Source organism: Rhinopithecus roxellana, chromosome 18, assembly GCF_007565055.1.
Source record: "Rhinopithecus roxellana isolate Shanxi Qingling chromosome 18, ASM756505v1, whole genome shotgun sequence".
Lineage (NCBI taxonomy): Eukaryota > Metazoa > Chordata > Mammalia > Primates > Cercopithecidae > Rhinopithecus > Rhinopithecus roxellana.
This window is the reverse complement of record NC_044566.1, coordinates 83,243,004-83,267,656: the sequence shown is the minus strand read 5'-3', so window position 1 is coordinate 83,267,656 and position 24,653 is coordinate 83,243,004. Positions and strand designations below refer to the sequence as shown.

General features: G+C 38.1%; 1 pseudogene; it reads right to left on the bottom strand.

Annotated features, from left to right (window-relative positions):
• Positions 1-567: 567 nt before the first annotated feature.
• On the bottom strand, positions 568-24,417 carry LOC104666508 (annotated as a pseudogene).
• Positions 24,418-24,653: the final 236 nt, after the last annotated feature.

Below are 24,653 nucleotides of genomic sequence, written 5' to 3'. Positions count from 1 at the left end.
GAACTTTTTTTCATTTCTGATCTCTGCTTTCTTTGGCCATATTCTTGGACGTTTCTCTTTTTGTGCTACAGAAATGGAACCAGACCTCATATTTCTCAGTCCACTGTCTGCATAGTTTGGTGTGTGTACCCCACAGCATGCAAAATATGATCCAAAGCATCTGAGCTGAGAGTGAGAAAAGCATGGTTACCCAAGGGAAATCAAGGTATAGCTATCAAAAAATGAATGGATCCTGGGTGGCAGTAACAACAGATAGCTACCATAAGAGGCAACAGTTACTTTTCTTGTGAGACCAAGAGGTACCAACAACAACTTCAAGAAGTGCAAGGATTGCATCTTGGTTATTCTTTAGGAGTTGGAGTCATCACCTGGATGTTTTTGAGTAAAGGAAACCTGCCTTTGTTCCTGATGAGCTGCTCACTTTGACTTCCCAGAAACTCAGCGTAGCTGAACTGTAGGTTTGGAGGTTTCTGACAGTGGGTCACACTCACTTTTCCAGGAGCCCTTACAGCCATGAGGGAAGGGGCACTGTGGCTGCCATAAGCAGTCTCTTAATTGGGTGTCCACTCAAAGTGCGCTGATAGAAACTCGACAACGACTTCCAATTGAAGTTAGACTTGCGAAGCTCCCAGTAAATAGCCTTGTTGCTCGAAGCAACTCCTAGAGGAGAAAGGAGGAGAAAGGCATAAGGAGTTAGGGGTGGTGGTGTGTGACTTGTGAAATTGAGAATCACTAAAAGCTGTAGGTGAAGGGGTAGGTCCACAGTACATTTCAAGATGACAGAAATAAAAGGCAGCTCCATTGGCCAATGTTACATTTTGGAAGTCGGAGGCTAAATTGGCTCATGGTATTTAGCTGTGCATAGTGATTATTAACAAAATAATACATGTAATTCTTAACAAAATATTAGAAGCCTCAACAGCAGAAAAATAAAATCTATTTTAGAAAAACAAATCTTTAGAAAGGGAAAAAAATAAAGTGATAGACAAATTTTTACACAGAACAGACATGAACACATTATCTTAATCTCACCGAGGCTTTGGGCCATTTTAATTCTTTTCCAAACAAATTACCTTAACATTTCTAAGGGACATGGATGTCTTAAATTGATAAGTAGAATGTCAAGCATCACTTCCAGTAACAGGAAAAGAAGCCACCGTCTTTAATTTTTACATCTAATTGACTTCAGTTCAGGTGTAGTCAAATGTATATTATTTCTTAACTTGACACCTTCCATTTAAGAGGTCTTATTTTATATGTCAGAGTCACAGGTGTGAAATTAGTCACTGGGAAGGCTAACTGTTCCAGATTCTTTTGACCTTATGGCTGGAGGGAATTTAATTGTAACCTCATAAAAAGAACGGAATTCTGGCCACTAGGGAAGATGATTACATGGTCATTGACAATGTGAACTTGAATGGCTACATTAGCTCTTTAATTATAATGAATCAAGAAATGTTCAAGGTTGGAAAGGAGGCACCTGGTAGGGGATAATGACAGGTAGTTATGCAAATAGTATCAACACTTACAGAATGAAGAGGCTGGAGCTTCTTTGAGCCAGTTTGGATATTTCAGCCAAGAGAAGTGCAAAACTCACAAAAGGTTCATTGTCAGTCATTAAAACTACTGTCAGGTGGCACACTTCTATTCAGTAAATTGCAAACTGGGGTTTTTCTTGGCTAGGAAAATGGCTGTGTTGTCTTGTGTCCCTGGAATTCTTTATGCTGTTTTTTTTCCTTCTTTTTTTCTTTTTTAGTCTGTGTCTTTCTGTGTTGTCCAGGCTGGGCTTGAGCTTCTGAGCTCATGTGATCCTCCTGCCTCTGCATCCCAAGTAGCTGAGATCACAGGCGTGTGCTCTTCATGCTAATTTAGTATTAGTTCCCTTAAATGTGAATGGAGGGAGAAAGGAAAATAAAATAGTTAAAATCAATAGAGTATATTGAAAATTCCCAGTAACCAAGTTTTCTTCATATAAGTTCTCACAATTAAAAAAAAAATTTTTGTTTTGTTTTTATTTTTTAGTCTTAGCTCTGGCTTTAAATTCTATCATCTCAAAGCACCCAGGGCTATTCTTAATGCACAGAACATAGTCACTAAGACTAGATAAATAATGATTGAAGGAATGGATAATTATGGGAACATGAATGTTATAAAGGAGAAATAAAAGCAACTCAAAATGGAATTAAAGGAAACAGCTTCAGTATTAGATCTCAATTTACATACCTTCTATAACACTAAAAATGGACGTATTTCTTAGAATTCTTGAAAGTCTGTTGAGAACACTTGTGAGATGATCATTTTTAGTCAGAGATGACTTAATTAAGGTAAGGATATATAAACAGCTTTTACCACCCGCAGGCAAAGTACTGTTTGTCAGAATAATGAAACTGGTTTCTGTTTATAGAAAACCAGATGGTCCTCATTGGAGTTCCTTCCACTAAACAATGAAAAAAAAAATGCCTCTGAAAAATACATTTTCTTAGGATGTAGAATCATTACCTTGGGTGGTATGTTTAGGGAGAGAACAGTTATTCCTCACTGCTAATGCTTCCTTCCATGTGGCTAGAACTTCTGTTAGAATCATTTCCCTCTGCCTCTCTTGCTACTTCTCTCTGGGGAAAGAGGTTTTGTTTAATATGAAAATTTGGGAGAAGACACTGAGCCTCACCCTCTTCTCCACTGCCATCCTGCCCATAAGCACACATTAGTGGTTCCTCGAGGCCAGTCTTCTCAAAATGTGTTCTTGGGCCAACAGTACCAGCACCTGGAGACGTGAAAATTTGTTACATAAATGCTAAAGATGGCCTCTGTATATTGGGCCTCTTTACTCCCTCACAGGAGGCTGGGAGCAGTGAGCTCAAAAGCCCAGCAGTGCCAAACACAATGTTTACACACCCAGTTGTTTTAAACATAGCCCAGATAAGTAGATTCTTAGCCATTTAGAGCCTTTTTGTTTTGCTTACCCTGTGAAACTGCACCTGACATCTGCTAGCCATTGATAGGAGAAACCCTGCATCTATACTAAGACTCCTAGGTTTGCTGCCCTTGGGAGCTCACTGACCCAGAGACTTTGCTGGGCAACTGAGGGCACCAATTAGTAATTGTAGTCCTCCCCTCTGATTCCCTCTCTCTCTCGGCAGTTCCCTTGTCATCGTTCTCTTCGGAATGGTCTCATGCTCTGAGAAACTCCCCCAGGAGCTGACTTCTCAGTGTCACCCAAATCAAGCTTGCTGTGTGTTACTGCCCTCTCACGGTCACATCGTTTTCATCAGCTCCCAAACCCCTGGAATTCACTCCAGAATACCACATTTTCTGATTTTGCCTCAGGTCTATCGAATCAGAAACTCTTGGGTTGGGCCCAGTAATCTGTATTTTAGTAAGCCTAGCAGATGATTCTGTTGCTTGTGGGAGTCTGAGAAAAACTGCCTCAAGTTTTATAGGGGAAGGCCCCAGTGGGGAGGCCTACAGCTCTCCAGTATATTTGCTGTGACCTGGCATGTAAGTTTCTGTATTACTTATCCAGTGCTGTGTAACAAATTGCCTCCAAAACTTGTTGGCTTAAAACCATAAACATTTAGTATCTCAGTTTTTGTGAGTTGAGAATTTAGAAGTTTAGAGGAGTGGTTCTGCTCAGGCTTTCTCATGTGGGTGTAGTCAAGGGGGTTGGGGCTTCAGTCATCTGGGGGCTTGAAGGCTAGAAGATCTGCTTCCAAGGTGGCTCAGTCACATGGCTGCTGGCAGGAGGCCTCAGTTCCTCACCATAAGAGTGCCTCCACAGGGCTGCTTGGGTAACCTCATGACCTGGCAGCTGATTTCCCCCAGAGAGAGAGAGATTCATGAGAGAGCAAGACAAGTCATAATGTCTTTTGTGACCTAGCCTCAGAAGTCACATTTGTCATTTTCACAGTATCTTATTAGTCCTATGAGTCAGCCATATATAGCATGGAACAGGGCTACACAAGGACATGAATACCAGGTGGCAGGGATCCTTGGGCCCTCCCTCTAAATCAGGAATGAAACATTGGCAGCCTGAGTCTCCCAAACGTGTCTCAATCATCAGAGGTGGTAGTTTGCTTCTGTTTATGCCCATGCTTCATTTGATGGGGGGAAAAGCCATGTTTTTTACTAACCACCTCAAAACACAACATAAAAATTATAAATCATGGAGACCTTTATTGAATAAACTTGATAACTAATAAGTTATATATAATCTTTAAGATACATCTTTAATCTTTTTTATATATCTTTATATCTCCATATATCTTTAATCTTTATATATATGGATAAACTATATATGTTTTTGAATAAACTATATATCTTTACTGGGATGTCCCATAGCACCTCAAGGACAAAAACTCCTGATCTACCCCACTGTGTTAGTCTACTTTGAATTGCTATAAAGGGATATCTGAGGCTGGGCAATTTATAAAGAGAAGAGGTTTATTTGGCTCACAATTCTGTAGGCTGCACAAGAAGCATGGTAGTAGCATTTGCTCAGTTTCTGGTGAGGCCTCAGAAAGCTCACAATCAAGATGGAAAGTGCAGGATGAGCAGCCTGTCACATGGTGAGAGGGAACAAGACAGGAAAGAGGAGGTGCCAGGCTCCTTTAAACAACCAGCTCTCATGTGAATTAACAGCGAAAGCTCACTCATTACTGGGAGGAGGGCACCAAGCCATTCATGAGGGGTCCACTTCCATAACCCAAACACCTCCCACTAGGCCTGTCTCTAACAGTGGAGATCACATTTCAACATGAGATTAGGAGGAGATGGATATCCAAATCATACTACCTAGTAAACCTATTTTTTCTTTATTTCTTTTTAAAGTAAAGAGCACCACTATCCACCCAGCTGCCCAAGTCAGAAGCCTGGAAACCTGACTCCTTTGCCTCAAGTCCTGTTACTCACTGAGCCCTGCTTATTCGATCTCCTGAATGGCTCTCAGATTGGACCACTTCTCTTCTTCACCAAAGCAGTCCCTCAACAAGATTGTTGCAATGATCTCCAGCTGGTCTCCCTGCCTTCCATGTGGAAAAATAGTGTAGAGGCAGGACAAAGTGGAGGCAAGGAGACCAGCTGGAGATGTCATGTCAATCCAGCTGGAAAAGTCATGGAGAGGGCTAAACCAGTCTGAGAGCGATTCAGGAGATAAAATTAACAGGACCCCCTGATTTCTCTAAAGTGATATCTTCTTTCAATTCTTTGATGGTTCTCCTTTGCCCTCAAAGTCCCAATTCTGAGAAGGCTATGTGAGACCTTCATTCCCTGGTTTGACTTACATCTCCAGCTTTCTTTTGGACGCTATACTGAGCTAGTCAGAACTTGTTAAATCCATCATTGCCTATTTCCACTCAACACCAAACCCTTTTTATATACTTTCTCCTCCACCTGAAATGCCCTTTGCCCCACCCTGTTCACTCAAGGAGCTTTTATTTGTTCTTCAGGTCTTGGTTTAGATGTTCCTTTTTTTGGAAGTGTGACCTTTTGGGACTTTCAACTTTGGATTAGAAGCCTTTCTATGATCTCCCTCAGCATGGGGTAGTTAACTAATCATAGCATTTACCAGTATTGAAATGTCAATTTACTTGACTCTCTCTACCAAACTGTACAGTGCTTGAGGCAGGGACCGTGTCTTATGGACTTTTTTATGCCAAGTCCCTGCCCTGTGTTTGGCACTTGATATCATTTGTTGAGTGAATGAATGCTTTTATACTTATCTAATGTCTTTTGCTTATTATCTCAGTGGAGGCTTGTCTTGTTGCTTGTCATCTCATTATTTGGTTTATGTTTTGTCCTTCCCCCTTCCCACCCCCATACCTCCTTTCCTTTCCTCTTTCTACTTCATTTCTTTTCTCTTTTTTTTTTGAGATGGAGTCTCGCTCTGCCGCCCGGGCTGCGGTGCAGTGGCCGGATCTCAGCTCACTTCAGCTCACTGCAAGCTCCGCCTCCTGGGTTCACACCATTCTCCTGCCTCAGCCTCCCGAGTAACTGGGACTACAGGCGCCTGCCACCACGCCCGGCTAGTTTTTTGTATTTTTTAGTAGAGACGGGGTTTCACCGTGTTAGCCAGGATAGTCTCGGTCCCCTGACCTCGTGATCCACCCGTCTCGGCCTCCCAAAGTGCTGGGATTACAGGCTTGAGCCACCGCGCCTGGCCTCTACTTCATTTCTTTTCTTCATACATTCACAAACATTTGTAGAGCTCCTGTGGTATCCCAGCGAGTGCTTTTGTAACTTCTACCACTTCACACCTTCTGTATTGGATTTCTCTACTTGCTGCTTTTAATTTTTACTATGAAAGGGGGTAATTTTTAAGATTCTTCTAACCTATATCTAACCTTGTAATGAAGATAGTGGACAATGCTTGAGATGCTTGAAAAACTACGCTAAATGCTCAGGGATGCAGTCACTGGACCCATGGCGATGCACAAGTCTAACTTTATTTTCTTAAACACATAAAAATACTTGGGTGAGCATGTTTACTTGGGTTCCTTCTAGAGGAATATATTTATGAAGAAAAGGACACCCAGGTTATCTGCAGTACTTTGCAGTGTGTGGGTGGATGTTAATGTGGCTGTCTCCAATCAAATCACAGGGGACTTATCTGAGAGTGGTGTGCTGGTAAATTGGCTGTCTGAAAAAAAAAAAAGCCCTAATGTGTAGCATTTGCCAGTTTTCATGGTATAAATACTCCCCTCCTGGCTGATTTCAGGCTACTAATATGACATCACTGAATATGGAGGTGGGAAGTGATAGGGAGAATCGGCTCATCATTGCTGTATCGGGGCATGGGTTTCCAGGAAGAAAGTGCTGGACAACTATTGTGAAGTTGTCTAGTGTTTTGTCTCCTTTTCTGAAACTTGTCCTAACCATAGCACAGTTGTCACACAGATTATTCTGACGGGAACAATCAGAATGATGGGAATAATCAGCTCAACTGAGCTGAGCAAAGTACTTTCTAGAAAACTTAAATTGGAATTGGTTTGGCTGGTTTCATAAACAGAGAAGATATAAATTGGAATTAGTACTGAGACCATTTCCTTCAAATGAGCTTAGAACAGAATAAACCCACCTGCAGCAAGAAAGAAGCAGCAACAGGAGATGGAGAGAAGGGAATGTCTGGGTTTGTACAGCTCTCAAGCAGTGCTTCCGTCTATGGAGCTGTGAGACTCCCTTAGCCTCTGGGCTTAAGCTCCATGTTATTTGAAAATCAAGATCTTAATAGTACAAAGAATCTGGCTGAAAAACAACAATCAACAATACCTTTCTTTTCTAATTTATCTCCCAACCACCTATTCAGAAATTAACCTCTGAAATAATAAATCCTTGATTATAGGTTTAAGAGAAAAAATGGTTCTTATAGATAAGAAAATCTCTTTCACAACAGCAACTTCTAATAGGCCAGTGTTTTTCAAAGCATCTTTCCTGGACCTTTAGGGTCCAAGAAACCCTAGAACTCTGTGATGTCTTGGTGACTAGAAAAACAAGTACAGTGGGCAGAGGTCCAGGCTCCAATTGTAACATCACCTAAAGCAGCTCTGGGCTTATGTACTTTAGAAAGATGTTCTATTTGCAATTGTATTCATAGAGTTTTCCCTGTTGAAGCCTTAAGTAAAACTGGGAAAGGATTGGCTCGCCTTCTGTGTCCTTAGTGCTCCCTTTCTGCTGCTGCTGTCCTCCTAGGCACCTGGCCTCACCCTCTCTTAGAATCTTCCTGCCACTGCTTCCTGCAGAAGCAGCTCTCAGGAAAAGGCAGGTAACTTACAGTATATGAGGATAAAAGTGATAAGTCTAAAGGTGTTAACTTTCTAATACTATCTGCATCTCAGTGGAGGACAATGTAAAGCCCAGGGAAGAAGCCATAGTCATAAAATTTCGACCGTAGTCCAAGAGGTGGATGTGGAAATGAGATGTGGATAAAATGGAAATATTTTTCTGCAACTTCAGAATTTTCCATGTAGACAATGAACTCCTTGGGGGCAGTCGTGAAGTTCATTTCAGAGTCAAGGGCATGAATCCTTTTCCTTACTCAAGAACTATATATGAGATAGAGTGATTTTAGTTTTTAACTTTGGTTTCACTTAGACAAAGTACTTGCTTTCCTAGTATTAGCATTTTATTTTTTAAGTTTTTCAATAGTAAATATAAATGAATGTGCTGAGCTGGGGTATGTCCAATTACTTTTTTGAAAAACAAAACTAGTCCTTAATGATATTTAGCCAGTACTCTTCTTGGCTCAAGATTTTGGATTGTTTAATAGATCTCACACTTCTCTAAGTGGGGGATGGCACACCTAAGTCACAGCGCTAGGGAGATAATCAACAGGAAGATGGACATGTGAATTTGGAAAAAAAATCCAAAACTCAAAACAATACCTGTGGACACCTCTGAGCATAATCATTGATAGAAATTTGTGAAGCATGGTGCCTCAATGTGGAGGGCAGAATAAGGTGTAGAATACACTTTGGTTGAGGAGTTCTAACATGCCTGAGGCTTCAGATGGAATGAAACACATTCCTCAGAAACCTCCAGGAGAGGAGGAAGTATGGCATTTTCCACACATGTCTAAAATACAGAAATTACCTGGATTCCCATAGGCTTTCTTTAGAGACTGTAACCACATGTAACAGGATTTTATAATGAGCACATTCCCTTTGAATGTGTTCACTGTAACCCCTAGATTATATTATGTATAACCTAATTAACAGGATATTGAATAGATTTTCAGTTAGTATACTAAAGGCAATTACAAGTTAAATACTTGACAGTTTTAGGGAAAAATAGAAAAGGTGATTTCGTTACTACTTGAATATATAACATAAAATAACATGCACTCTTTGTGTCCTGTCTTTTGTTTTTTATTTGCCATTGAATCATTTGGCTCTGACATTTTGCTATGAATCTTGTTTGCTGGTAATTGTTTTCACTCCATTGGGCCATTTATATATGAATTTCATTTTAGTAAAATTTTATCCTGATAAGTCTCTTGTTTGCCTATCTTAAATTTATAGGCTAAATTTTGTTCAATTAATAATCGTTTTATTTTTTCACATTTTTTAAAGGCTTTCTTATAGATTTTTTTTTTTTTTTTTTGAGACTGAGTCTGCTCTCTTGTCCAGGCTGGATTGCATTGGTGCCATCTCGGTTCCCTGCAAGCTCCGCCGCCCAGGTTCACGCCATTCTCCTGCCTCAGCCTCCCGAGTAGCTGGGACTACAGGTGCCAGCCACCACGCCTGGCTAATTTTTTGTATTTTTAGTAGAGACGAGGTTTCACCGTGTTAGCCAGGATGGTCTCCATCTCCTGACCTCATGATCTGCCCACCTCGGCCTGCAAAAGAACTGGGATTACCCGCATGAGCCACCGTGCCCGGCCATAGATTTTCTTTACGTTTTTTATTGTCATGTCATTTGGTGGTGTGATTTGATCTTTTTTTATGAAGTTTTTTTCTTTTCAATGATGGGATTTTCCATCATTCTGTTTATATCATTTCCTGTTTCCCTGCCACTGAGTGCAATTTTATCATACCTGTATGACTACATATTTTAGAATTTGACGCTACCTCTCATAAGATTTTGGAAGACTACAAGAGCAAAGATTGCCTAACATAAAATGTTTGTCATGGTCAAAGCTTTCTTTAATAAGGTCAATGAACACGTCAATTAAGCATCTGCTACTCTTCCCCATGCCAATGGGATGAAAATAACCACCAAGATGAGCCAGAATGGGCACTTTTCTGAATATCTACTGAGTGCTGCTGGAATAGAAAACCCATATGCCATTTCCTTTACTCTTTATAATAACCTCCAATGTGCAGTAGCAACAGCCTCAGTTTACTCATGAGTGGTCTTATATATGTATCAAGAGCACACAAATTTCCTGGTGCTGGGCATTTTCTTGCATGTTTCTATATACATCTTAAAAGCTGTCATAGCCGGGCATGATGGCTCATGCCTATAATCCCAGCACTTTGGGAGGCCGAGGCAGGCGGATCATCTGAGGTTGGGAGTTCGAGACCAGCCTGACCAACATGGAGAAACCCCATCTCTACTAAAAATACAAAATTAGTCAGGCATGGTGGCATATGCCTGTAATCCCAGCTACTCAGGAGGGCTGAGGCAGGAGAATAGCTTGAACCTGGAAGGCAGATGTTGTGGTGAGCTGAGATTGCGCCATTGCACTCCAGCCTGGGCAACAAGAGTGAAACTCCATCTCAAAAAAAACCAAAAAACAAAAAACTATCATAGGTGTAAGCTTTAGGCAGGCTTGCAGTACTTCTGACAGCCTGATGTTCTGGTTGCTGCACTATTTCTCAAATGATTTCTAAATATTGGTGGCACCTTTGATTTGTTCCTTTCTTTTTGTGAAGGGGGACTCAAATAAATTGAATTAAAAGGAATTTGTCATAAATGGCTGCTATTTGTTAATATTTTCCCAACTGATTTTGCCCCATAGTAGAGATTTCTAGAACTGAATATTTAGGATCTACTGGCTTTGATTTGTTTACAGGTGGATCAATTGTTTATTCATGTAACAAATATTTATAGAGAACTGACTGTGTGAAGTTATTTGTTATTTCTAACTGTTGTCATCAAAAGAGGATGGATCCCAACTGGAAAGACTAAGAGATAGGCACATTTCTATAAAAAGAAAGAAGATATAAGGAGATGAGGTTATGGTTGAGGGTATTAAGATTAAGATTGGGGGGTGCATGGGAGGAAATGGTCTAGATTTGTTGGCTAGAGGTTGCCAGGGACTTTTGGAGGAAGATATATACGTTTAATTTTCATGGAAACATCCAGGCTAGGTATTATTAGTCCTTTTTTATAGTTGAGGAAATTGAGGCTGCTCAAGGGACACAGTGACATCTCTATAAAACCCTGTGCCATTGTGGTAGGGTGTCTGGGGGTGGGGGCACAAAGGTGAATATGGGATAGAGATGTCTTCTTCTGAGCTACAATATGACATGTTCCAGGAGTATTTATATGTTTTGTATCACATACAGCATAGACCCTCGTTTGTGTCACCACAAAATCAATAATGAAATATTGTGAATGAGAAAAGCCATTCTGTTGGGGTATATGAATATAATTCTTGTGAATAAATTGAGTTTGGACATTTTGGATTATGCCAAAGGTCCTCAGTCTTGCATGGGGGTGGTACTGGAGGAAAAATGAAGCTTTTAGAAGTAAGATGTTCCCAGAGCTTGAACTCACATCTGCTGAGGTAGAGGCTGCTATTTGTAATGCCTGTGTTTAGTTCAGAATTTGTTAATAGAGGTTACCCACAGGTTTTCCCAGAAGTATCTCATTTATGGACTGGGCACTGTGGCTCACGCCTATAATCCAGCACTTTGGGAGGCTGATGCAGTCGGATCACCTGAGGTCAGGAGTTTAAGATCAGCCCCACAAACATGGCTGAAATCTTGTCTCTACTAAAAATACAAAAATTAGCTGGGCGTAGTGGTGCATGTCTGTAGTCCCAGCTACTCGGGAGGCTGAGGCAGGAGAATCCCTTGAACCCGGGAGACAGAGGTTGCAGTGAGCCGAGATTGCGCCATTGCACTCCAGCCTGGGCGACAAGAGCAAGAAGCTCTCAAAAAGAAGAAGAAAAAAAGTATCCCAATCACTCTGGGAGCTCCAAAGACACAGTGGCCACACAGGAGGTCCCAGGACAAACAGGAGCAATTGTGGAAGGAATAGACTGCTATCCTTAATTAAAAGCAAAACAAAACATTGACCAACCAGTTAATGTTCTTTTGTGTTATTCATGAGAAATTCAACTGTATTTTGTAGGTGCTTTCTTTTCATGTTGAGATGTCCTACCTATCAAATAACCAATCTGCAAAGATTCATTGAACAGGAAAGAGATGACTGTAGAGTCTTGATAGTTGCATGCAGCACCGAGGCACCTTAAAAAAAAAAAAATGATTGAAATATGTTGTGAAATCTCATTTCCCAAGCCACACCCATAGCTGCTTGTTCCTCAAGTCTAGTTTAAAAAACCCCACTTATGTGGAATAATTGGCTTCTTTTTATTCATGGTAAGAATTATCTCACCAGCGCCATTGGCATCCCCTGACTGCTTGTTAGAAATGGAGGATCTCAGGCCCCACCCAAACCTTCTGAATTAGAATCTGCAGTTTAACAAGGTCCACAGGTGATTCATATGTACATTACTTTTGAGAAGCACTGCTCTAAGGCAATTTTAGGCTCTGAGGTAGATGAAAAAAATACCAGGAATATCTTTGCCCTGCCTGAGCTTGCGTATAATGGCAATTAGTTGAAAGCACATGAATTAGCCATTAACAAAAGGCAGTAAGAGGTCTGTGCCAAGCCAGTGGTACCCACAGAAAAGGCTGTAAGTGTTGGGAGAAAGAGCAATCACATCCAATTAGGTCTACCAGGGAAGATTTCAAGCCAGCTGCTGCCTTCTGGTATTTCAAATTCTTTTAACTTCCAGTGCGTGCCATAGACCCCTGTAGCCCTAGGGGGCAGTGTGGTATAGTAAAAGGCAGTTTGTGTCACTTTCCCAGTGTTCCTCTGTGGTAGCCCTGGGATCTTGGGAAATCACTCAGTCCCCACTGAACCTCAGTTTCCTGAGCAATAAAATAAAATACTCTTTGCTTATAGGATTGTTGTAAAGATTCAATGGCAAATGAATATAATGTCTAGCACACATCAGGTCCTCAATTTCTCCTTTTCCCATCTTCCCTTTTGTCTAATCCATAGTTAATCTAATTGGTAGTTACAATGAAGAAAGCTATACTATTTATTGATGTCCAAGCATGTTCACATGGTAAAGGAAATACATCTGAAAGAAGCTGTCAGTGGTGGCTGGTTTGATAGATAGCTAAGTTTCCTAGTGGGTAGCACTTGCGGAAGTAGTCTAGCCAAGTGCTCATGGTGGTCTATACGAATTCAGAAGATGGCTTCAACCTTTTGCTTATTTTCTTACCTTTCAAGGTAGTGTTAAGCCCAGAGCATGGCTGTGTTGCAGTGGTGAGAACCTCCATAGGCCTAGATCTAAAGCAGTGGTTCTCAAGCTTTGGTTGTATGTTGGAATTTCCTGGGAATTTATAAAAACTCCTGGTGCCTCGAATTGGTTCCAGACCACAGAATAGACTTTCAGGGGTTGGAAAGTTAGTTAAGAAAGCACACCAGGTGATTTTAATGTGTTGTCAAGGTTGAAAACCATTATAACCTGTGCTTTACAGGCTTAGTACCACTATAAACCATTCATTACAGGCTTAGTACTTAAGTGTAAGTAAGTGACAGGCTTCTGCCCCAGTGGTGTGGCTTGCCTGTCAAACACATACGGTTCTTGTGGCTTCTGAGAATTTTAAGTTTAATCTGTTTAGAGTGTGACAGTTGAAAAAGAAAATCAAGTTCAGCATTGTGTATCCCAATGTTACATTTTTTTTTTTTTTTCCAGCTTTAAGTGGGATCCTTGGGTCCTTGCTGGTTTCATTCTATATTTTTTTTATAACATTTGGAATACTTGGTGCTATCAAGTTTATTTGCTTAGAAATTTGCATTTCTAGTTTCTCTGTATCTCTTTATGATAGAGACATCATTTGTCCTCAATCTTTGGGGATAGACTGATTTGTTTCCTCAATATTTGTATGTTTTCTAAATTTTTATGAATCTTCCTTGGGTATTTTCAAAAAAAAGTAATCAGTAAAGACACTTAAGATCCATTAAGAGCAATTTGGGGAGGTTAAAACACACAGTCTGGTGTCAGTGTGACTCTGAGCTCCTTCTATAACTTAAAGTCTGGGAAGCAATAAACATGTTTGATTCATGTACAGTGACTGGAGATAGAGACTCACTTCCTCCCAGGACTGAAGTGAGGATTAAACCAGTTAATTCTCACAAGTGTTACAAACAGTGCCTGGTGCTTAGCAAGCACTCAGTAAGCATTTGTGTATTTTATTATTCCAGGAGCAGGGTCAGAATGTAACCAATGCATTTGGAAATGGGGTCATACAGTAGCTGGCTATAATAGCAAAAGGCTTTAAATCTTTATCTTTATAAAAATTTGAGAATGTTAAAGAATAAAATAGTGTGTGTCACAATTTATTATCAATAATTGAAAGAGTTTGTGGCAGTTCTGAAACCTCCTGGTGGTTCCACATGTTTTCCCTGGTGGAAGATAATGCATGGACGTGGCGTGGGTAGTGCTGTCAGTATTATGATTAGCCAAGAGATTTTTATTTTTATTTTTAAATTTCTGTATAACTCACAAAGACAACAGAGAAATCCGCTGAAATAACTAAAGCATCTTTAGAGAATGAGAACTATATATATTTTTGACATATTACTATTTTATAAGGTTATCTCCACATCTAATTCATCAACATATCATATTCTACCTTCAAAACAGACTTTAAATCTGTTGACTTTGTTGCTGCCAACACTGCTCAATCCTAGTTCTACCCTCTGCTTCTGTTCCAATCTAGGACTAGTAGTAATTAACTCCCTGTTTCTACAATGTACTAAGTAACAGTCCAAGTGGTCTTCTAAAGCACAAATTGAATCCTGTGGCTTCCAGGATTAAACCCTTTCCAGTTCTTTGGAGTGCTTAATTGCCATCTGCTGTGTGGAAGAGGACACCTGCGACAACTCCATCTTCCTTCTAGTACCCTAGCAGTAAATGGTGTTCAGTGCACATTTTTACACAGTATGCTAAAATGATCATAATTTTTTAATTGTGTTGGGGGTTTCAACAGAGGGGATATATTTTTCTATATAATTCTATTTTTTATTTTGATTTTATTGTTCATGTTAAGATCTGAGCCAGTTTTAATAAATATAGATGATACACATGAAAGGTACAAAGCAAATAGTATGTATTTTCAGATTGTGTTTTAATTTTAGTTTTAGAGAAATATAGCATACACACAGAATATTTAATATTATTTATACAGTTTAAAAGTAACAAAAAATGCAATAATAGAGCAAAATAACAATTTTTGAATGTCCTTGTAAATACCTCCATAATCTCATCCCTTTCTTCTCCCCTTTACAAGGTAACCACAATTCAGAATTTTGTCTTATTGGCTTTTTTTTCTTTTGGTTTTTGGGTGAATATACGTTTTTCCTTTTTCTTTATTTAAAAATTTTAAAATTGTATACAATTATATACAATGCAATTGTAAATATACACATCATGTACAACATGATACTTTGAAAGATGTATATGTTGTAGAATAGCTAGATCAAACTAACATAGTGCCTTTCATTATTTTTGGGGGATGAGAGCACTTAAAATCTTAGTGACTTTTAAAAATACAAAGCATTATCATTATAGTTACCAGGCTGTACAACAGTTCTCTTCAACTTATTCCTCCTATCTGAAATTTTGTATCCTTTGAGCAACATCTTCCCAACCTTTCCTTACCTCCACTTCAGCCCCTGGTAACCACCATTTTACTCCCTGTTTCTGTGAGTCCAACTTTTTTAGATTCCACTATTGAGAACATGCAATATTTGTTCTTCTGCATCTGGCTTATTTTGCTTAACAGGATGTCCTCCAAATTTATTTATGTTGTTGCAAATGACAGAATTTCCTTCTTTTTAAAGACTGAGTAGTATTCGATTGTGTACATATACAACATACTCTCTTTATCCATTCATCCACTGATGAACACTTAGATTGCTCTTGTATCTTGGCTATTGCAAATAATGCTGCAGTGAACACTGGGGTGCAGATATCTCTTTGACATATTTTATATCCTTTGGATGTCTACCCAGAAGTGAAATTGCTGGATTAAATGGGTAGTTCTATTTTCAGTTTTTGGAGCAACTTTTATACTGTTTTTCATAATGGCTGCACTAATTGACATACCTACAGTGTACCGTGGTCCTTTTTCTCCACATCCTTATCAACACTTGTTATCTTTTTCTGTATGTGTTTTTTTTAGAATAATCATCCTAACAGATTTGAAGTGATACCTCATTGTGGTTTTAATTTATATTTTGCTGATAGAGTGATATTGAGCATTTTTTCATATACCTGTTGGCCATTTGTATATCTTTTGAGAATTGTGTATTCTGTTTTTTTTACCCATTTTTAAAATTGTTTCCTTGTATTGTTTGAATTCTTCATATCTGCTTGATATGAACTCTTTATCAGATGTATGGTTTGCAAAAATTTTCTCCCATTTCATAGGTGTTCTCTTCACTCTGTTGATTGTTTCTTTGCCTGTGCAGAGCTTTTTAGTTTGATGTAATCCCATTTGTCTATTTTTGTTTTTGTTGCCTGTGCTTTTGGAGTCATATCCAAAAACCAATATTATGAATCATTACCCTTATGACTCATAATAGTTTTACAGTTTCAGGTCTCACATTTAAGTCTTTAATCCATTTTGAGTTGATATTTGTATATGGTGTAGGATAAGGGTTCCATTTCATTCTTTTGCATATGGACTCCTAGTTTTCTCAACTCCATTTGTTAAGACTATCCTTTCATCAGCCAGATGCGGTGGCTCACCCTTGTAATCCCAACACTTTGGAAGGCTGAGGTGGGCGGATCGCCTGAAGTCAAGAGTTTGAGACCAGCCAAACCAACATGGAGAAACCCCATCTCGACTAAAAATACAAAAAAATTAGCTGGGCGTGAATGGTACATGCCTGTAATCCTAGCTACTCGGGAGGCTGAGGCAGGAGAATCACTTGAACCTGGGAGGCAGAGGTTGCAGTGAGCTGAGATTGCGCCATTGCACTCCAGCCTGGGCAAAAAGAATGAAATTCCATCTCAAAAAAAAAAAAAAAAGAAAAAAAAAAGAAAAAAATATTTTTCCATTGTGCATTCTTAGCTCTTTTGTTGAAGATCAGTTGACAATATCTATGTGGATTTATTTCTGGGTGCTGTCTTCTGTTTCATTGGTCTATGTGTCTGTAAGTCAGTACCATATTTTGAAAAATAACTGTAGCTTTGTTACATATTTTGAAATCAGGAAGTATGATTTCTCTAGCTTTGTTCTTTTTCAAGATTGTTTTGGCTACTCATTTGTGGTTCCATGAGGATTTTAGAATTTTTTTCTATTTCTATAAAAACTACTATTGAGATTTTGATATAGATCACATTGAATCTGTAGATTGCTTTGGTTAATATGAACACTTAAGTCTTCCAGTTCATGAACACAGAATGTCTTTTCATTTTTTGTCTTCATCTCCCAAAGTTTTGTAGTCAGTATATGTCTTTCAACCCTTTAAATTTATTTCTATTTTATTCCTTTGATGCTATTGTAAATGGGATTGTTTCCATCAATTCTTTTGCAGTTTATTGTTACTATATAGAAACACAACTGATTTTTGTATATTGATTTTATACCTTGCAACTTTACTGAGTTCACTTATTGGTTATAACGTGTGTATGAGTGTATGCGTGTATGTGTGCGAGCATGTGTGTGTGTATATGAAGTCTCTGGGGTTTCCTATATATAAGATCACGTCATCTGCACACAGAAACAATTCTATTCCTTCATTTGATTTAGATGTTTTTTATTACTTGTGTAATTACTCTGGTTAAGACTTCTAATACTATGTTGACTATAAGTGGTAAGAGTGGGCATCCTTGCTTTGTTCTTGATCCTTGGCTTTTCTTTATTGGGAAGCGTTTTTTTTTTAAAAAAAATTACATATTCTGTCTCCTTACATAGATCTGTTCAGATTCTTTCTGTTATAGATCTGTTCAGATTTTCTATCATGATTCAGTATTGGTAGGTTGTATGTTTCTAGGAATTTATCATTTCTTCTAGATTATCCAGTTGTTTGGTATATAATTGTTCATAGTAGTTTCTTACCATCCTTTTTATTTCTGTAACATAAATTGTAATATCTCCTCTTATTTCTGATTTTATTTGAATTTTTTCTTAGTCTAAAGATTTGTCAATTTTATCTTTTCAAAAAACTTAGCTTCATTGATTTTTTTCCTATTGTTTCTCTACTCTCATAAATTCCTGTCTAATATTTATTATTTTTCTATCTGCTACTTTTGGGCTTAGTTTGTTCCTTCTCCCTGCCTAGTTCCCTCAAACATAAAGTTAGGTTATTTGGAGTTCATTTTTTTTCTTTTAATGGACATCTAGTTTTTCCAACTTCCTTCATTGAGAAGACTGTCCTTTTCCCATTGTATATTCGTGGCTCTTTTGTTGAAAATCAGTTGACTGTATATGTGGATTTATTCCTGGGCTGTTTCTTCCATTTCATCGTCTGTATGTACATTTATTACTATAAACTTCTCTCTCACTGTTTTGCTGCATCCCATGGGTTTTGGTATGTTGTGATTTCTTTGTCTCAAGATATTTTCTAATTTTCCTTTTGATTTATTTTCTGACCCACTGGTAGTTTGGGTGTGTGTTGTTTTATTTCCACATATTTTTGCATTTTTCAATTTTTCTTCTATTGATTTGTAGTTTTAGTCCATTGTGGGTAAGAAGAGATCCTTGGTATTTTAATCTTTTTAAGTTTAATATATATTTGAGACATAATTTTTTCTAGAGAAAGATCCATGTGCACTTGAGCCATTGAGTGGAACGCACTCTATATGTCTATTAGATTCCTTTGGTCTAAAGCAATAGTTCAAGTGTGTTTTTTCCTTACTGGATTTTTGACTGGATGTTTTTGTTGAGAGTGGGGCATTGAAGTCTCACTATTTTTATATTGCCATCTACTTTTCCCTTCATTTCTGCCAGTGTTTTCTTTATACATTTAAGTGTGTTAATGTCGGGTTTCTATATATTTATAATTGTAATATTATCCTAGAAAACTGACCATTTTGTAATATAATATCCTTCTTTGTCTGTGATAGTTTCTGACTTAGTCTATTTTTTTCTGATACTAATATAATCACTCCTACTCAATTTTAGGTGATTTTTATGAAACATCTTTTTCCATCCCTTCATTTTCATCCTGTATCGGTCTATAAATCTAAAGTGAGTCTCTTGTAGATAGTATATAGTTGGATCTTTTTTTTTTTTTTTTTTTTTAATCATTCACCCATTCTTCATGATTACGGAATTTAACTTATTTATATTTAAAGTCATTTATAGGAAAGAACTGAACTTAAAATAGAACAGTCTATTTTAAGCTGATAACTTCAATTGCATACAATAACTCTGTATTTTTACTTCTCACCCCACTACACTTTGTTATTGATGTCTCTACTTACATTTATTTATGCTTTGTATTCATTAACATATTTTAAAACTATAGTTATTTTAATACTTGTATCTTTGCCTTTTATACTAGAACTAAAAGTGACTTGGCTAAGCGTGGTGGCCCATGTCTATAATCCAGCACTTTGGGAGGTCAAGGCAGGTGGATCACCTGAGGTCAGGGATTTGAGACCAGCCTGGCCAACGTGGTGAAACCCCATCTCTACTAAAAATACAAACAATTAGCTGTGTTGGTGGTGGGCGCCTGTAATCCCAGCTACTTGGGAGGCTGAGGCAGGAGAATCACTTGAACCTGGAAGATGGGCAGAGAGCCGAGGTTGCACCACTGTACTCCAGCCTGGACAACAAGAGCAAATCTGTCTTTTTTTTTTTTTTTTTTTTTAAAAAAAAAGGCTTATTCACTACTGTTACAGTAATATAGGATTCTGTATAGGTTTATATATTTGCTTTTACCAATGTGTTTTACACGTACTTGTGCTATTGTGTTTCTAGTTATAAGGTGGGTCTAGTGGTGATGCACTTCCTCAGCTTTTGTTTGTCTGGCAAAGTCTTTATATGCCTTTCATTTTTAAAGGATAGTTTTGCAGGTATATTCTTTTTGATTGGCAGGTTTTTTCAAGCATTTTAAGTATATCATTCCACTGTCCCATGCACTGCAAGGTTTCTGCTGAAAAGTTTGTTGATATTCTTTTGAGGGTTCTCATGGATGTAAAAGTTGCTTTTCTATTGCTTCCTTCAAAATTCTTTGTGTTTGACTTTTGGTAATTCAATTATAACATGTTCTGGTGTGGATTTCTTTTAGATTTATCTCATTTTGGATACTTTGTACTTCATAAATCTGGATCAATTTCTTAAGATTTGGGATGTCTTCAGTCATTATTTCATTTGAATAAGCTTCTGGTTCGTTCTCTTTTCTCTTTCTGAAACTCCTGTACTTTTTATGGTCCAGCTGATGATGTCCTTTAAGTTCCTCAAGCTCTTTTGCTCCTCTGACTAGATAATATTAAATGACCCATCTTTTAGTTTGGTAGTTCTTTCTTTTGCTTGTTCTAATCTGAAGCTCGCTGTAGTGTCAACTAGCTTCTTGATTTCTCACAATGGGAATTGATCCATGTATTGCTTTAAAATTGATGTGTCTATGGGGAAAAGGAAAGTTTAGAGCTCCCTATTCTGCAATTTTGCTAATATCTTGGCTTACTTTTTAAAAATGCATTTACAACATAGGTATGATTTCCTGAGTAATATTAGTTTGATTTTACTTTTGACCTGTGTGTAAATGGAGTCACACTATATATATTCTTATGTTTAGCTTTCTTCCCTCAACATAACTTTTGAGATTCACCTATATTGATGAATGTAGGTGTGGTTTATTTACTTTTACTGCTGTGTCATATACTGTTGGATAAATGTAACACAATTCATTTTTTCATTCTACTCTTGTACAGTTGTGTTTTCACTTTTTTGGTATTGCAAATAATACTCTTACGAACATTTTTAGGTATATCTTGGTGAATATATATAACAGCTTCTCTAAGATTCATATGCAAATAAAATGGCAGAATCATGAGGTATGCATATATTCAACTTTAAAAGATAATGCCTAAATATTTTACAAATTGTATTAACCTAAACTTGAGCTAATAATGTCTTCAAATTTCTTTTGTTTTACATCTTAGCCAGTGCGTTTACATTTTTATCAATTTCATTAGAATAAAATGATGTACTATTGTGGTTTTACTTTGCTTTTTCTTGATTAATAAAGTGTGAATTACTTTTACATGTTTAATGGCCACTTGTGCTTCCTTTTCTGATACGCCTGCTAATATATTTTGACCATTTTTAAATATAGGGTAATTTGTCTTATTCTTAGTAATTTATGGGCATTCTGTATATATTCTGGGTACTAAGCTTTTAACAGTTACAGATGTTGCAAGTATCTTATAATCTGTGGCTTGTTTTTCACTGCCTTTTTGGGAGATACGTGTGTGTGTGTGTGTCTGTGAGTTGTCAGCTTTTTGGAATGAAATTCTTATAAATGCCGTTTGATTCACTCTTCTTTTTCTTTAGTTTGCATTTTTTGAGCCTTTTAAGCAAAATTCTACCTTACACTGAAGCCATAAGATGTCCCCTGATATTTTTTCCTAAAAGTTGTACCTTTTATGTTTAAGTTCTTGATCCACTTGTAATTGATTTTTGTGAATAGTAAAGTGGGTATGTGAATCAATTTTTCTTCCCATATGAGTTGCAATCATTTGTTTTTCAGTTCATTCTTTCCTCATTAGCTGTAGTGGGTAGCACTGTTTTGTATCAGGTATTAACATACACATGGCCTATTTCTGGGCTCTCTATTCAGTTTCATTAGTTTATTTCTTGTGTCAGTATCATGGTGACTAAATTACTACAAGTTTATACTAAATAAATATCCAGGGGGGACAAACATTTCAAAATTTTTTTTTCTGTTAGGGGTGTTTTAGATTGTCTTAGATCGTTGGTCTTCTATAGAAATTTTATATAAAATTTATAGAAATTTTATTTATATTTAAATTTCAGAATCACATTTGCAAATTTCAAAAAATACACTGGTAGACTTTTACTGCAATTGCATTGAATCTACAGAATATATTGGAAAGATTAATTTTTATAATATTGTTTATTTTTGCCCACAAACATGGTTATAAATTTATGTGTTTAATGTTTTAAAACATTTTTCTTTTGCCTCAAAAAGTGACATTTAAAGAAAAAATGACAAGATGTCCATTCCTTGGCTCCCTTCCCTACACCCTCCTGCTGTTCCTCAGCCCCCAAGATTGAACGCTGGCTGGGGCTAGGTAGCAGGACAGCCCCCAAGATGAGGTCAACCACATTGAGGGGCATTTCCTCAATGGAGGTGTTGTAGAAGGTCCCGATGTCTCAGAGTCCTCTTGTCTTCTTCTGTCACCATGTTAATAGCCACAGTCTTACGGTCAAACCATCTACCTCAACTGATTCTGTGGATATAGTTTTCCCTGTTGGTGAGAAGGTCATATTTAATGACTAAAGAAAGCTGTTGCATATCAATATCTCCCGGCACAGGTCAGTGGTAATCAATACTCTGCTAGAGCCAGAATGAAACTCCCTCTGATCACATCACGTTCCTTTTGGTCCATATCTCCACGCATGGCAGAGACGGGGAAATCTCGAGTGTGCATCTTCTCAGCAAGCCAGTCCATCTTCCTTCGAGTGTTGATGAAGATGACTGCCTGGGTGGCAGTCAGGGTTATATACAAGTCACACAGTATGTCCAGCTTCTACCTCTCATTCCATGTTGACATAGAATGGGCAGATACCCTCCAAGGTCAACCCTTTCTTAACAAGATTCCGAATAGGGTCCCTCATGAACTTCTTGGTCACCTCAAGCACATCAGAAGACATTGTAGCTGACAGCAAAACAACCTGGGTACTGCTGTGGAGCTTTTCGAATATGTCATAGATCTGGTCCTTGAATCCATGGCTTAACATTTCATCAGCTTCATCCAGCACAAACATCTTGATGTATTCAGGAGACAGGTATCTCCAGTTAAGCATATCAAACACATGGCCAGGGGTACCCACGATGATATGGGGAGCTTCCATCTGCTGTTTCTATACCTCAGCACACACGTTGGTACCCCCAATACAGGCATGACAGGAGGCACCCATGTAGTCTCCTAGTGTCATGACCGCCTTCTGTATCTGCTGAGCCGATTCTCGAGCGGGTGCTAGGACCAAGGCCTGGGTGTCCTTGGTGTCCTTTAGATCTAATTCAATCTGCTGCAAAATTGATATGGCAAATGTGGCCATTTTCCCAGTCCCAGATTGGGCTTGAGTGATCACATCATAACCCTTTATACAAGGTAGAATGATTCGCTGCTGGATGATGAGGGCTTCTCAAAACCATAGGTGTAGATGCCATGGAGTATTACTCCTTTGGAAATTTCTTGGTGTTTCTGTTGGCATAAATACTCCCAATTTTTTTCTCATCTGACTTTTTTGAAAAAGTTTTCTTACCTTCATTATTTTATTTTTAGTTATGAATCTATAAGAGCTGTATAGTTTTCTTATTATAATTCTTTGTTATTTTCATCTAGCATTAAATATATAATTCCACCTCGTCTGGCTTCCATTGTTGAAATTTTAAATGATAGTCTTGTCTTGATGTTCCGCAGTTACAACGTAATGTAGATTTATTTCTTATTTTTGCTTACAATACATTGTTTCTGAGTCTAAGGATTCATCTTATTAATTATGGGAACTTTCCAGTCATTTTCTCTTTGAATATTGCCAATATCCACTCCTTTTATTCTTTCCATCTGAAATTTTATACTGTCTACTTCTTTGGTTGTCTATATTAAGTTCTGGGTAATTTTTTCAGATCTGTTTCAGTTCATTAGTTTTTATGCTGCATCTCCATTTAATTTGTAACATTTTTCGTTTTTTAGATTTTCCCTTCTAGCGGTAAAACTTTGTGTTCTTTCAAAAGTCTGGGTATTTCTGTAGTATCTGGTTCCACTGTCATACTTTTAATACCTCTAATTCTTAAAACGTATTGAATTTATTTTAACAAGCTTATTAAATTTATTTTAACAAGTTTTGTGAGTCTGATTCTGTGCTGGTTGTTTTGGTTGACTTCTGGCCATGTTTCCTTGGTCCTTATGTATTTTATTAGATTTGATTGTGAATTTATGTTCCATGGAATCTTCAGGAGTTTTTTGAAGTGTGGACTTAATGTGCCTTCCCTTCCTTAGGATTGTGTTTGCTTCTGCCAGGTGCTAGAGGATGCTACTAACTTGAGTTCATTTTCAAATAGACTTTCAACTACACAGAAATAAAACTTCTGGTTCTAAATGCCTGTGAATATGGGCTCCACCCCGAACCTCACTTGACTCACTAGGTAGGTGGATATAAGCAAGAATCTTCCCCATCTCCCATTGTCCAAAAGGGCTTTTCTTTAGATTGCTTGTTGATGATGTCGCTTTACAAAAGCCCCAGCTTCACTCAATTGTCTCTGATCTAAAATTTTGTACTCTCTAAGCCCCAAGCTTGGTCTCTTGTCCTCCCCAGTCATGGGACCCATTAGAACTCTGGATTAAAACCACCAGAGATTGATATATACCCTCAGAGCCATGCTGCTCCAAAGCTTGCCTACCTCTCGGGACATACACTTTCTACTATTCCTGGAAATGCCATCTTCCTGATCTCCATATTTTAAATTCCACATCATTTCACAGATTTTTTTTGAGATGGAGTCTTGTTCTGTCACCCAGGCTAGAGTGCAGTGGCATGATCTCAGCTCACGGCAACCTCTGCCTCCTGGGTTCAAGCAATTCTCCTGACTCAGTCCTCCAAGTAGCTAGGACCACGGGTGCCTGCCACCACCACGGCTAACTTTTGTATTTTTAGTAAAGACAGGGTTTCACCATCTTGGCCAGGCTGGTCTCGAACTCCTGACCTTGT